Here is a 14,298-nt window from a genome sequence, read left to right on the forward strand (position 1 = left end):
ATTAATCCTAATCCCATTAGAATTAAAAGGAACCTTCTAAATATTCTAGAAGATTAAAATCAATCCTAATAACTTTAGGAATAATAATTACGAGGCCCTCCTCTAGATCATTGGGCCATATAAAAATCATTTCAGGCCAAATTTAATTTAAGTCATAACTTCCTCATTATTCATCGGAATTGAGCTTATAATATATCGTTGGAAAGCTCTTTTCGAGCCCAATCCAACTACACTATTATTGGACCCTTACCATGGACCAAACCAAATTGGATTGGCTATTTTCATAAATAGAGTAAGAGAAAAAATGTTTTCAAAAACAGAAAGAGAGATATTTTAATAAAAACATCCACATCACTAGACTTTTCACACTTTCACCTCGTTCGATAATCAAATGATGTGAAAGATATTCATCACTAGGTTTGGTTTTTGGGGAGACACATTTGGGTGACTACAAGTGCCAGTAGACTATTTCACCAAGTGGATTGAAGCTGAGCGCACCAAGTACATAAAAGCCGTCCAAGTGAGAACGTTTATATGGAAGAAAATCATAACAAGGTTCGGGGTGCTGCAGTGCATAGTCTTTGATCATGGGTGCCAGTTTGACTGCGACACCTTCAAGGATTACTTGGAAGAGATGGGCACCAAATATGCAAGTGCCTCAGTCTGCCACCCAGGGAGCAACGGCCAAGCAGAAGCAGCAAACAAGCTGATCCTTATAGCCTTGCAAAGGAAGTTAGAAGAACATAAAGGCCTCTAGGCTGACCTAGTCCAAGAGGTATTATGGGCGAACAGAAGAACAGAGAAGGAGTCTACTGGAAAAAATCCTTTCACCCTGGCTTTTGGGGCAGACGCAGTAGTTCCGGTAGAGGTGCAAATCCCCAGCCTGAGAATCCAGCACTATGAGCAGCAGGGGAATGAGAAGCGCCTGCTAGAGGAGCTGGATTTCCTGCTAGAGATGCGGCTGAAGGCAGCTCTTAAGCTAGCATCCTAAAAAAGCAAAATCTCAAAGGCGTTCAACAAGAGAGTTAAGCACCGAGAACTGCTTCCTAGAGACCTGGTTCTCTGAAGGACAGCAGCGGTAGGGAGAGGAAACCAGCATGGAAAGCTGTCAGCCAACTACGAAGGCCCTTTCATCATCCATGAGCAAGTAGGGCCAGACGCTTTCCTCCTCGCAGATCAAGAAGGTCAGGTCTTAAGGAATAGTTTCAACACAGATGTGCTAAAGAAATATTTTGTTTAAAAGACAAATGGCTAAGTAGAAATCAAAAAACTTTGTTTAAGTTATGCAAAAACATTGTTTAAAGTTATGTTATGTTAATCAAGGCAACTTAAGTCATTTGAATTCAATGAAATACGAGCCTCTACGTGAGGAGTATGCCGTATGATCTTGTTCAAACATGTTTATCTGTTGAATTATGCTTTAGCATTGCACACTAACATGCAGAAAATGCCATAGAAATATGAAAGGCTAAAAACATCACAATAAGATGCAACAAGACATCATTAGGCAAAGGAGAGTGCGCTTCCCTAAGTTCAACTTGCCCGCTCAAAGTAAAACAGGGCACCACCTCGGGGACGCCTGAGGGGGAAACCTTGCACGTTCAACTTGAGCAGGGAAAGCGAACAAAAAGCAAAGGGGCAGGCTGAGCGGGCATCACCAAGGTTCTCTTGGTCCCACCCAGCTCACCTCTTTTGTGGGGGAGAAAGGAGATACACCGGCAATAAGCTCTTACAAAGATAAGTAAGATGCATAAAATAATAAGTCGCAGCAAAAACAAGCTAAACGACATAAAAAAGTCGCAACAAAACAAGCTGAATGACATAAACAAGTCGCAGCAAAACAAGCTGAACGACATAAACAAGTCGCAGCAAATAAGCTGAACGACATAAAAACAAGCAGCCAAAAAGCTGAACGACATAAAAAAGTCACAGCAAAAACAAGCTGGATGACATGAATAAGTCACGGCAATACAGGCTGAGCGGCGTACAAACAAAATACAGCCAACTAAGCTAAAAGATATGCAAGCAAGTCTCTAAGAAAACTAAGTAGAAAACACATCGTATAAGACTTTATCATAAATAAGAAGAAAGGCATAAAATTCGACAAGTTCCCACCGTGTGCAATATAAGGCCAAAGGATAAGAAAGCCCTATACAACCAAGTCAAGAAACAAAGTCAAAGAAACAGTAAGAGTAAGAGCAACAGGAAAGCCCAACCTACGAGGCCTCACCTGGTGCAACAAAGGGGCTCCTGAGCTAAGGTTTAGGTGCAACTACACCATGGCCCAGCAGCATGTCTAAATAAGCATACAAGCAGCGAGATAAGCAATAAGCAAAATAATAGAGAAGTTATCAAACGCATATACTAACAAGCTGAACCTCTGTCCACCAAGACAGAGTAAACATTCAGTAGGGAAAATACAACATTCACAAAGCTGAACCCCCATCCACTAGGATGAGGAAACATTCAGCAAAATAGGTAGAAGAACATAGAATTCAAGTTAAGTTGGATAATCCCAGCAGTTAGAAAATAAGTGTTATTGAAAAGCACACTGAAAATACAATCTTTGGCGGCTATACACCCCAAAGACAACAACAAAAGCTACCTAGTGACTACAGACCTAGGTGAGGGAAACTCCGATGAGCCTCTAGAAGAAGGGGGAGACAGCCGCCAAAATCTTTATTACTCATCAGCTAAAGTCTCCACCCCAATGGCGGCAGCAATGTCAGTGCATAAAGGCACCTCCAAATTCAGCACGGCATGATTGGGGACCTTGTAGTTAGCAACCCGAGGATTGTCAGCAGGCAAATCAAAAAGGCTAGCTTCCCCAGCAGCATCAACCTTAGCCCAAAAGGCGTTGAAACGAGCCTACTGTTCCTCACCCCCACCATAGAGCCCGCTTACAGCAGGCTACAGCCTCCCAACCTCCATCATGGCAATTAGCGAGTAGCTTGGTAAAAGCCGGAGAAAGCACAAAAGACTTAAGTGCCTCCTTTCTAGAAGCTTTAAGCTCATTCTCTCGTCTAGCCCGCAGATCAGCCATCTCAACTTCCAACGCTTGCACCCTAGCCTGAGAAGTTCCCAACTGTCCCTCGCAGTCCGCCAGTTTTGTCTTGGTAAGTTGGAATTCTCCTAGCTGAAGTTACAAGGCATCCGCCTTCTCTCTCAAGGGAGTCACCTCACCAGCCATTGCATCCTTCTCAAAGCGAGCCTACTGAACCTCCTTATCCTTCTAAGCAAGAACCAAGCCCTGGTTCTGGTACTCCTTCTCCACTGTAATCAAGGCATTAGCCAAGTTGCCAACAGACTTGGTAAGCTGCAAACAAACAGAAGTACAAAAATAAGCTAAGGCAAAAATAAGAAAAATAAGCAGAAGGAGGAAACAAAAACAAAAAGAAAAAGATAGAAATATAAAAGCTAACCTTCTACAGATCATGGCACGCAGTGGTAGCAGGAAAACTGACTGAGCTGCTAGTAGAGTCAGCTGGGAGACGAATGCCCTAAGTAAGGCGGTAGCCCAAGGTGCCACCGTTCTGTGGGTTGTCCACAAACAAGGACTCGCCAGCCCTAACATTCATTAAAGGGCGGAACGAAGTGTTCTCGCTCCTGCAGGACACGGTAGAGGGCGAAGAGAAGTATCAATGGGAACCTCCCTAAACTCTATAGGTCCAGTAGGACGAAAAGTGCCCCCAGCAGAGTCGAGGTCGCAGAAAGTGGGTTCTCAAATGCATCACCTAAGAACTGGTGAACACAGTAACTAAGCTCACTGGAGTTTTAGGTGCCAGTCTCCTTAGCAGTGTTCTCACCAAGAAGCCCAATGTTGGCAGAATGAGAAGCGAAGGGATCAAGAGTAGAGGAAGTACGGGCCTTTTTAGCAACGGGCTGTTCAGCATCGGCTGAGGGGGAGACCACAGGATCATCCTCCAGATTAATAACTAGATGATCCTGCTTATGTGAATCCCTAGGCTGAAAGTGCCCTCCCCTGCTAGCGCTTTGCAGGCGGCCTCGCAACCTAGAAGGGCGAGTTGAAATCCTTGGTAGCTCCATAATAGTCTCATCTGGGAGCTGAAAATCAAAAGCCTCAGTAGAAGGACCTGTAGAGTCCTTAGCAGTAACAGTGGTACCAATACTGGGAGAAAAGAGCAGAACATGCTCAACAGAAGTTGTGGGTTTCTCACCCACCACAGCAGTAGTCTTAGCCCCCTCAGCGGGAAACTTAAGAACGCTGTCAGCAAAGTCGTCAGCATTATTTTTGGAATCATCGAAAGCTTGATCAAGTGGTTCATTTATCGCAGAAGTTTGAGGTGCCACCTAGCCGAAAGCTGCAGAAGAACGCTTCTTAGGAGAAGCACCCTGCGCCACTAACGCCTCAGACCCTGAAGTAACCTCCCTGGATGCAGGACGAGTTTTCCGCCGACCCCCAACAGTGGAAGAAGAAGGCTCGGCTTCAGCAAGACTAGACCCTACATGATCAACAGCGGTCACAGTGCTAAAGACAGCCCTCAGTTCAGCTGGGGCTAAACGAACTTCACCCTTCAAAGAGCCAGCATGAACCTCCAGAGTCTCAAAAATCTCAAGAGGATTATCAGGGGTAGCAGTAAGGGGGTCCTTCCAGTTGTCCTTCAACCCAAGAATGCCCCTATCCAACTTGTCATAACCTGAAAGTCAGGCAGCAAAAGAGACAAAATAAAGGGCATAAGAGCATAGTAGAGAAAAAAAAACTCTTACAAACAAAAGGCAGAACAAAAACCAAAGCTTACCAGGTTCATGGGTAGAATACAAGCGCATAGCAGAAAGCTGTGCGTTGCCCACAATGTACAAGGAGTTAGGCAGCCAAAACTTGGGAAACTTGGCATCACCTGTGCCCGCTCCCTGTACCATGTCAAAGCATCTGTCTCACGAGCAGCCTCAGTGGGGGGAACGGTAACTCCAGCCATGTTAGTACGAATCTCCTTAAAATTGTGTGGCACAGCAAAAGAGGAATGCACTACAACCCAGAAAAACTTGCATGTCCAGTCCCTAAAACGGCCAAGTTTAGGGTAAGATAAACTCGACCCTCTTTGGGGGCCACGTAATGCCACCCAGAATCAGAACCAGAAGATGACCTTTTTAGGCTCATCAGAGACTTGAACAGATGTAGTGATTCTGGATACCTCCAAAAGCGCAGAAACCACAACAAGCATATCAAAATGTGCAGAGAAGTAGGGTGCAGCAAAGCAATGCAAAGGTTAAAGGCTTGAAAGACCTTATCCAAAGTAGGGTCCAGAGGGAATCTCAAGCCTAAGTCCAATTGAGAAGCAAAGACTGCAATATGACTAGTAGGAGGGGCAGATCACTTGGAGCCCTTAGCAGGCAGAACCAGTTTGTAGCCTTGACCAAAACCATAGAACTTCTGCCTCACAATAGCGAGGTCCAACTTCCTTGCATCCTTACGCCAGTTGGAATCCAGTACACAATTCTTGGGGCCATGACACCTTTCATCCAGGAAGAAGTCAGTTTTGCCCTCCTCAACGGGCTCCTCCACATAGATGGGCTGGCAGTCGTAAAAAGCGCTCTCACCAGGAGATTCAGCCACTCTGCTCATATTTGCAGCCGGGGAAGGAGATGGTGAAAAGGTTTCTGTGTTACCACCCCGCACTACATAATGGTCAAATCGATTCACATTGGCCATGTCATCAAGTCAAGCAAAACTGTTTAAAGGCTGAACATGGGGAATGGGATTAACAAGAGAAACATTAGGGGGATTAGCCTTGACCATGTCAGCTAAAATCTCATGGTGCAATGCGCGCCTCCTTAAACGAGCGAGGTGGGGTACAAGTACCCCGTCCTGAATAAGCTCCCGCTCACAGTAAGGGTCAAAGAAATCAGGACGTGGTCTAGGCCGAAAAGGACGGAAAGCACTACTTTCAGCAGGGCGACTACTACCCGGCTCAGGTATAGCAGGAGAAGCCGCAGCAATACCCGCCCTGCCCACAGCAGGCGAACAATCGAAAGGCATAATTGTTTGCAAAGGAAAGGGGGGAGAAGCAGGGGAAGCAAAAGAAGTGCACTCAGAGTGCTCACCTGAGTGAGACGACTCTAAAGGAGAGCCAGAATTAGCACCCATGAGAGGCTCACTCATGTTTTGATTATCAGAAGCCTCAAACATCCTAAAGAAGATCTACAAAAGACAAAAAAAAGCCCCTAATGAAGACGAAGAAAAATGGGGTGCCAAAAACCAAAGATCAATATAATCCCAAAAGGGCGAGTGCGAAAAGGCAACGCAAGAATCGGAAGAAAGAATTGAGAATACAAATACAATAACAGAGGGAAACGAATTGGACGCAGACAATCAAAATTGACCAAAAGACGCAATTTTGCGGAAGAAAATACAAAAAGAAATAAAATTGGGCATACACATACAAGAAAACGTACAAAGTAAGTACCTTTATGACAAGAGGTTGCAGAGGCAACGAAGCAAAACAACAATGGCGACCCAAGAAACCAAACGGGGAACAGGGTTTCAAACTGCAACCAAAAAGCAAGAAAATTCAATAAAACTGAAGAATAAAAGAAAATGAGCAAACAAACAAAAACATGAAGCAAGAATGAAGATGAGAGAGACGAGAACTTATAACGGTAATGGAGGAATGAGGCGCGTCTGTGAAGAAGATGAAGAGCGAGAAATTTGAAAAGAGAAAGGGGAAGATGAAAAAATGAAAAGGGTAAAAAGAAAAGAAAGGGGGGACAGTGAATTAAATAGGAGTAAATAGGCGGTTAAGTGAGCAATAAAGCCGAACCGCCATGTCACCTCAGTAAAAATAAACTGACCACTCAGATGGCCGACACGTGTCCCACTCATGCAAAACATCGTTCCCGCCAAAAAAAATAAAAAACTTCAGCGGGAGTAATCGAAATTCCTCCCTGTAAGCTCGTCATTTCTCAAACTTCAACGGGAGTAATCGAAATTCTTCCCTGCAAGCTCATCATTTCTCAGACTTTAGCGGGAGTAATCGAAATTCCTCCCTGCAAGCTCGTCACTTCTCAGACTTCAGAGGGAATAATCGAAATTTTTCCCTACAAGCTCGTCATTTCTCAGACTTCAGCGGGAGTAATCGAAATTCCTCCCTACAAGCTCGTCATTTCTCAAATTGCAGACAAAACAATTCAAGTCTAATAAAAATTTGTTCCTCTAGTATCAGTAGAAATAAATGAAACGTCCCGACGCAATGCATCTCCACCGACCTGCAGCATGACCACTCAAGTCTCAGAATTGCGTCTTCAATCCAGAGACTTGGGGGGCTAGTGGTATACAAGGTAGCCAGACGACCCGTTGAGCAACGGTCGATAAGACCATACGCTCAGAATAGCTGGCATGAGTAACCTCATACCACCTCTTGAGGGGCTAGTTGTAGGGGATAGCTCCTGCTGAGCTATTTTCTCCAACTGGAACCATTAAAAAAGGGATTCTCCGCGCAAGCAAGAGCCGGCATGAGTGACCTCATACCACCTCTTGGGGGGCTAGTTGTATAAGATAGCTCCTGCTGAGCTATCACCAGGCTCCCAGACTGGCCCCCTGGGTGCACACTCACTGTTGGAAGGATAGCCGAAGGGGCTCCTCAGCCCGATAGAGTCAGCCCGTAGGCTGACTAAGTATGACTCTCCGCAAAGGAGATTATACGCCTATTAATAGAGGGCAAAGTACAACGGAAAAGAGGTTAGACACACAAGTTATTACACTCTCTCTATCTCTCTAAGTACACTTTCTCTCTCTAAACACATTATTAAGCATCGGAGGGGGTTCCTCGAGCCACCCTCGAGGGCAGTTCACGTATGCTGCCTTGTGCAGGTCGTTGACGAGACCCAGCTCGTGCCAGCAGAACCCTTGGATCCACACCTAGAACAGTTAATTTCTCATATAACTCTTAATTAAATATCAAATTAATCCTAACTAAATAATTAATTAATTAGCTCCTATTATTATAAATATTATTTTAATATCATTATTTTAAAAAAAACCACCACCAACTTTCCCAACACCACCAACAGTCCAGCCACCCCCTCCCCACCCCAGCTGCCGCCACCAAACCATCTTCATCTTTCTCGTGCCGACCAGCCGACTAGCCCTGCCCCTTCCATTTCCCTTCCCCGATTCCCCACACAACCCCTTTCCCCCTTCCCCTCACCCAAAATCCCCAACCCAAACCCGAAACCTAAACCCTAACGAATTTGGGTGGTTAAGGCTATGGGATATCGGGTTTAGCTTGGGGGTTTCGATTTTGGGTCGCGCCGGCTAACGGTGGAGGAAGGGAAGGGAGGTTCGACATTTCGGTGACGGAGAAGGGGATGGGGTCGAATCAATCGGGGCAAGGGAAGGAGGATTGAATCGAGGCAAGGGAAGGGGGATTGAATCGGGGCAAGGGAAGGGCATGTCGGCTGGTTGGTCGGTCGGCAAGGGCCGGCGCGAGGGGGTGGAAGGAGTCTGAGTGGCGCTAGCGGTGGGGGAGGGGGTGGCGGCTGGGTTGGGCTGGATGGTTTTTTTTTTTTTTTAAAAAGGCTTTTTTTAACTAATAATAATAATAATAACAATGATAATGAATCATCTGAAAAAAAAATGACAGTGAATGGTGGTTTTTAAATAATAATAATAATAAATAAATAAATAAATAACAACAACAACAACAATAATAATAATAATAATAATAATTTAATAATAACAATAATAATTACGAAGTATGTTTTAAAATAAATTAGTAGTTTCCCTTCAAAATAAAATTAAATAAGAAGTTTTAATAAATAAAGGGTGGTTTTTTTTACAATAATTATTATTATTATTTGTGAATTTTAATAATTAAAACATTAAATAAACTATTAAAGATGTAAAAAAAAAAATTAAATTGTCAACCACTAAAACGGTGACACGTGTCCCATATAAACCTATTGAACAAGTTACCAACTAGTCATAACTTGTTTAAAGCGGATACCTTTCAAAGTTTGTATTTTTTAGAAATAATAAAAAATTGACTTGTTTTTGGCGGAGCACTCAAATTTTGTATTATTTTTGACAATTTTTCCGTAACACTTTGGTAACATTTTTATAGAATATAACATTATAAAGTAATACTTTTAAAACAGGTAACATTTTTTTGTAACACTACAAAGTAAATAAATAAATCTATCCCTAATAAAAGCCTCCGTAAAAAAATAAAAAAAAAAATAAATAAAACTTATTAAAGCCAAGACCATCAAATAAGTAATGCCGAAATAAATATTCTTTATGAACAGTGTACCGACTAAATTACCCCTTAAAATTCCAATTACAATTTAACCTTTTCTTCTAGTTTTCCTTTTTCCTCCCAATTTCTCCACGATTTTTTTATTTTTTTTATTTTATTTTTGTGCATTGTCCACGGTTTTCTAATGGTTGATAATTAATCTTTTTACTCTATGAACTACCATCGGTCCTTCTTTAACAAAAAAAAAACTACCATCGGCCCTTTTTCTCACTCGCTCTTCTTCTCTCTCCTTGGTCAAGCTGATGGTTCATTTTCAAGAAGCTAGAAGGCAGATAATCAAGGGAATCTACAACATTGGCGGTCTAACTACCTTCCCTCTCATTCTCCGTTCTGTTAATCCTCTCCCCTCTTTCTCTCTCTTTCCGAATTTTACAATTTCTAGGGTTCTTTGTTTTGAACGCTGATCCTATCCCCATATGTTTGGGTTGTTTAATTTGGTGAAATTTATTGAATTAGGGTTATTTATTTGGGTAAATTCTTTTGTGTTCCTCGCAGGTTTCTCATAGAATTCAGGTGAGAGACGTTTCTCTTTCACCTGGGTATCATTTTTTTCCTTTTTGTTTTTCTTATTATTTATAATTCTAATAATTTGGAAAATTCGTGGGTTTGTCTTATTTTTTTTAGGTGAATTACAAGAGACTGAGAGGAGTAGATGACTTAATTAGTGACCGTGAGTACAATTGAAAAAGCTGTGAAGCAGTGAGATTGTTGAATGGCTTTATTAGGATGCAATCCCTCTAATCTCTTTCATCAATTATGTTAATTAATTGATTTTTAGATACCATTTAAAATTTATTATGGGTTTCAATTAAGGTTCTGGAGCATTCCCAATTTATGTTCAGTCTATTGAATTAATTGCACTTGATTTGAAAAGTTAATCAAGTGAAATGTGTCAATTATTTTCCAGGAAAATAGGATTCATATAAGAATGAGAAGAATTTGTACTAGACACCGTTTCCTCGAAGCTGAAGTACAGGACATGGATCGTGTTCTTGTTGGTACGGTGTGCCTTTTGCTCTTGATAATTTAAATGTCATTGTTGAAATTATAATTTGAAATATATTATGAGTATAAAAGTTGTGCACTATGATTGTTTGCTTATAAACAAAATGTCATTTGTTTATTTTAAAACATGATTGGAGATGTATATGTCTTCTTAAGCTGACGATGCCCAGTCTATGACTAGTATCTTTAGACTTCATAGTCGGTATGTTTGTAGGATAAATTATTATGCCTACTCATTTTTATATGTATGCCTGATAATCATTTTAAGAATCTGGTGACTTCATCATCTTTCGGATTAGAATGTTCAATTATATTATCTATTAAATGTGCTGCTTTGCTGGAATACATAATTGGAAGTGACATTGGTTGTGTGATCTGATGTGAGTAGTTTAGTATACGTCTTTAGCTAGGATTGGATATAAATATGGTCTAATTATTACATCGGGATTTAATACCAGGTATCATTTGAGCTTAGACCCACATTTCAGTTTTGTCCATATGATGATCACGTGTAGTAGTACTCTAGATAGTAGCTAACTCATATAGGTTGTCGACATTGTTCTGCTGATCACTATGATTTTGGTGATTGTTAGAGTTATTGTGGACCCATTAGTCAATAGGTGTCACTGTGTCAGTGATGCATTAAGGCATTTGATTTGAAATTGTAGCCATCTATAATAAGTATGCCACTTATCATCAAAATCTTTAATGTTCACCTATGCTAAGAGCCTGAGAGTGTGCGAGCATGTGAAAATAATTAAATTTACGCATAACAAAAGTGTATATTTCTTTGTGCTTTTCTTTTACTATTTTTCTTGGCCGATCTAGTGTAATTTCTTATAATGTTTGAATATACGGATTTAACTAGATATTATTTGAGGGATTGGTTAATAAAGGGTGAAAAACCGAGGATGTGGGCTTCTGCTCCTTAGCCATAAAATAAGCAAGTGCTTCCCGTTTTTGTACTTTCTTGTTTCTTTAGCTGTTGAACTTGGGTAGATTCATTTCATTTTCTTGTATGGCATGGTGTTTACCTCTATCTCGTAATTACTGATGCCAAGTTTTGCCAAAATCTTCTAATAAATGTATCTATTTGATTTGATTCCTAAACCTCTCCAGGTGAATACCATGAGCTGCTGATGATATCAATCTTTGTGCAGCTTTTAGCATTAAATTAGAACTCAATTCATATTTTAATGCTAGTGTGTAGTGTCATTGTGATTCCATTGTACGGGAATTTTGGTAAAGAATCATCAAATAGAATTAATAATTATAATTGATTTGGACTTCTTGAGTTCTGGTTAGAACTTAATAATTCATTAACAAGGTGCACTAGACCTGTAGACTTTAAATTATAACTTGTGATTATCACTTTGATGTCCATGGCTTTGGAAATTATGGAATATATATTTGTGATAGTTATCCTTTTTAATAAAAAAATTGCTTAATTTCTTTTTTTACACTCACATATTTTATTGAAGCAGCTATTCCTATTTCTTAGAGTGCTATCTTCTTGGGCGTATCTTTCTGAGATAAATTGCAGCAACTTTAATTAAAAACAACCTTGATTAGGCATCGTTTAAAGCCTTGAGTTTACTTAGGTTCTAAGAAACCCGGTAGTGTCCTGCTCAAAAGTACATTTCATTTTACTCTTAGACTATAAGTTTATACTTTTTTCAATTCCCATTATGCTCTTCCATTTATGAGCAGGGGATTGAGATAACCATGATTTAGAGCATTGGAAGTTGGTAGTGTCCTGCTCAAAAGTACATTTCATTTTACTCTTAGACTATAAGTTTATACTTTTTTCAATTCCCATTATGCTCTTCCATTTATGAGCAGGGGATTGAGATAACCATGATTTAGAGCATTGGAAGTTCGGAGACAAGAGAAACAAATACTTCCGCCGTGCTACAGGGCCACAAAAACATGATTGCATATGTGTAAGTATCGATGTCACTGTTATTGCTGCTGCTGGCCTGGTACTGACATCTACTGCTGTTATTGATGTCTGTTGTTGCCGATGTTTGCTGCTTCTCCTGGCTGCTGGCCACGTAATGTTGACCAATGTTACTGCAAGCTGCTGCCAGTGCTTGCTGCTGTTATTGCTAGCCTAGTACTGTTGACTGTTGTTACTATTAGCTACTGATATCAGTTGTTACTACTAGCTACTGCTACAACTGTCTATTTGCTACCGTGCCGACTTATTTTGCTTAACATTTTTTTGAATTTGGTGGTCTAAACTAGATACCAAAGTTTACTTTCTTCTTGTTTTGTTTATTAGATTGTTTAAGCAAACAAAAAAAATTAGTGTTTATGGATTTTTTTTTTTTTTTTTTTTTTTTGAAAAGAAACTGTGAAATTTTATCAATTCAATTCAAATTATTGTCTATTGTATGTGTTCACATTCATGATTGTGCATGTTAATATCATTTTTATATTAAAGAAATAGAAAAAATTTGCATATTGTAAATAATACGATGCATTAATTAGATTGCAAAAAAGTGATACATATAATGTCGAATAGAGTGTTACTATATATCAAAAGATTGATTGAAAATTGATACCTAATAATTAACAAGGTGTTACATTATTTCGCAAAAGTGATACACAATGTCGGATAAAGTGTTACTATGTGATTGAAAAATGTTACTAAAGATATGTAAGTGCTACCTAAAAAATAAAAAGTAACATTATAAAAATGATACTAATAATATAAAAAAGTGCTACATAAGAGGGTTTATAGTAACACTTTTAAAAGTGTTATCATACGTTACCTAAAGTGTTACATAAAACCTTAGGTAACATGGGCGGATGTATCACCCACTAAAGTGTTACCTATTGTCTATAATAACATTTTTACCACTTTATTTAACACTTTTTGGGTGTTACTTAAGGTTAGTTATGTATTAGTGAATCTTGTTTGCATCAATGAGATCTTGAATGAGGTTTTGAAATCTGTAACATTCATTTATGGTATGACCATTTCCTCGATGGTACTTACAATAAAAGTTGGGATTCCATCTTGAAGAACGCTTTTCTGGCGTTGGATCTTCAGTGGGACCAATAGGTTTGATTAATCCTCGATCATAGAGACGATCGAAAGCAACATCATAGGACACTCCAATAGGTGTGAATTCTCTCTTAGGTTTCTTGGCTTTTGAGGCGCTTTTATCAAGGGCCCAAATTTCATCTTCATCGATGTTGTTAATGTAGTTGCTATGGGAAGAAGCGGAAGAAAAATTGTCGTTCTTCCTGCCCTTGCCATTGTGACTAGCCTTCAAGAGGCCATCTTCGATGCTAATGCCTATGTCATAGACAGCTTTGAAGGTGTATAAATTGCATTGATATTTCAAGTGCTTTTGATACTTGTCTTGTAGATTCCTAATGAACATCCTTACAAATTCTTTCTCTTTTGGAACTTCAATCATCCTAGAGGAAATTTCTTTCCATCTATTGTAAAATACAGTGAAATCTTCATTCTCTTTTTGTTTTAACATTTCAAGTTCCTTATGATTAGTTTCAACTTGAATGTTACATTTATACCTATTAATGAAAGCATTTGTAATAGAATCCCAAGTAGCCTTTTTTTCGGAGTCCATAGAAAAGAACCATTGTTGACATACTGACTCCAAGGAAAGAGAGAAAAGTGGAGGAAAAGCTTTCTCATCAACCCCCTTGATTCCCATGACTGTTTCAAAAGCTCTCAGGGAAAGTAAGGATTGTCGGTTGGCTTGAACTTAGGGATGTCATTGGCAATGAACTTCTGCGGAAGAAGTTCCTTGTCCACTAAGACCCCTTGGGAGCTAATCCCATGGAACTTATGGTCATTAGACATTTGACTCAAGCTATCTTCCATGCGCTTGATAGTATTAAGTTGTAGTTGTCTGCTAGGGTCATTAACTTGGATAGCGAGATTCTTGATCATTTCAGTGAGTCCATTGATGTTTTGCTTGATTTCATCAACTTCTTGTTGGGTATCCATTATCACGAACCTTTTTTTGCGTCGAATTAGTTT

At 40.1% G+C, this 14,298-nt stretch overlaps 1 long non-coding RNA gene across 3 annotated transcripts; it reads left to right on the top strand.

Annotated features, from left to right (window-relative positions):
• The first annotated feature begins 9,446 nt into the window (after window positions 1–9,446).
• On the top strand, window positions 9,447–12,535 carry LOC145572300 (uncharacterized). 3 transcript variants are annotated; one of them, XR_014096765.1, is made up of 3 exons: window positions 9,447–9,788; window positions 9,900–10,273; window positions 11,400–12,535. It is a non-coding gene; the product is annotated as an uncharacterized LOC145572300 (long non-coding RNA). The 3 variants fall into 3 exon arrangements; XR_014096766.1 differs by having other exon boundaries at window positions 12,123–12,535; XR_014096764.1 differs by having other exon boundaries at window positions 9,900–12,535.
• The last annotated feature ends 1,763 nt before the right edge of the window (window positions 12,536–14,298 follow it).

Source organism: Chenopodium album, chromosome 12 (assembly GCF_948465745.1).
Source record: "Chenopodium album chromosome 12, dcCheAlbu1.1, whole genome shotgun sequence".
NCBI classification, from domain to species: Eukaryota; Viridiplantae; Streptophyta; class Magnoliopsida; order Caryophyllales; family Amaranthaceae; genus Chenopodium; species Chenopodium album.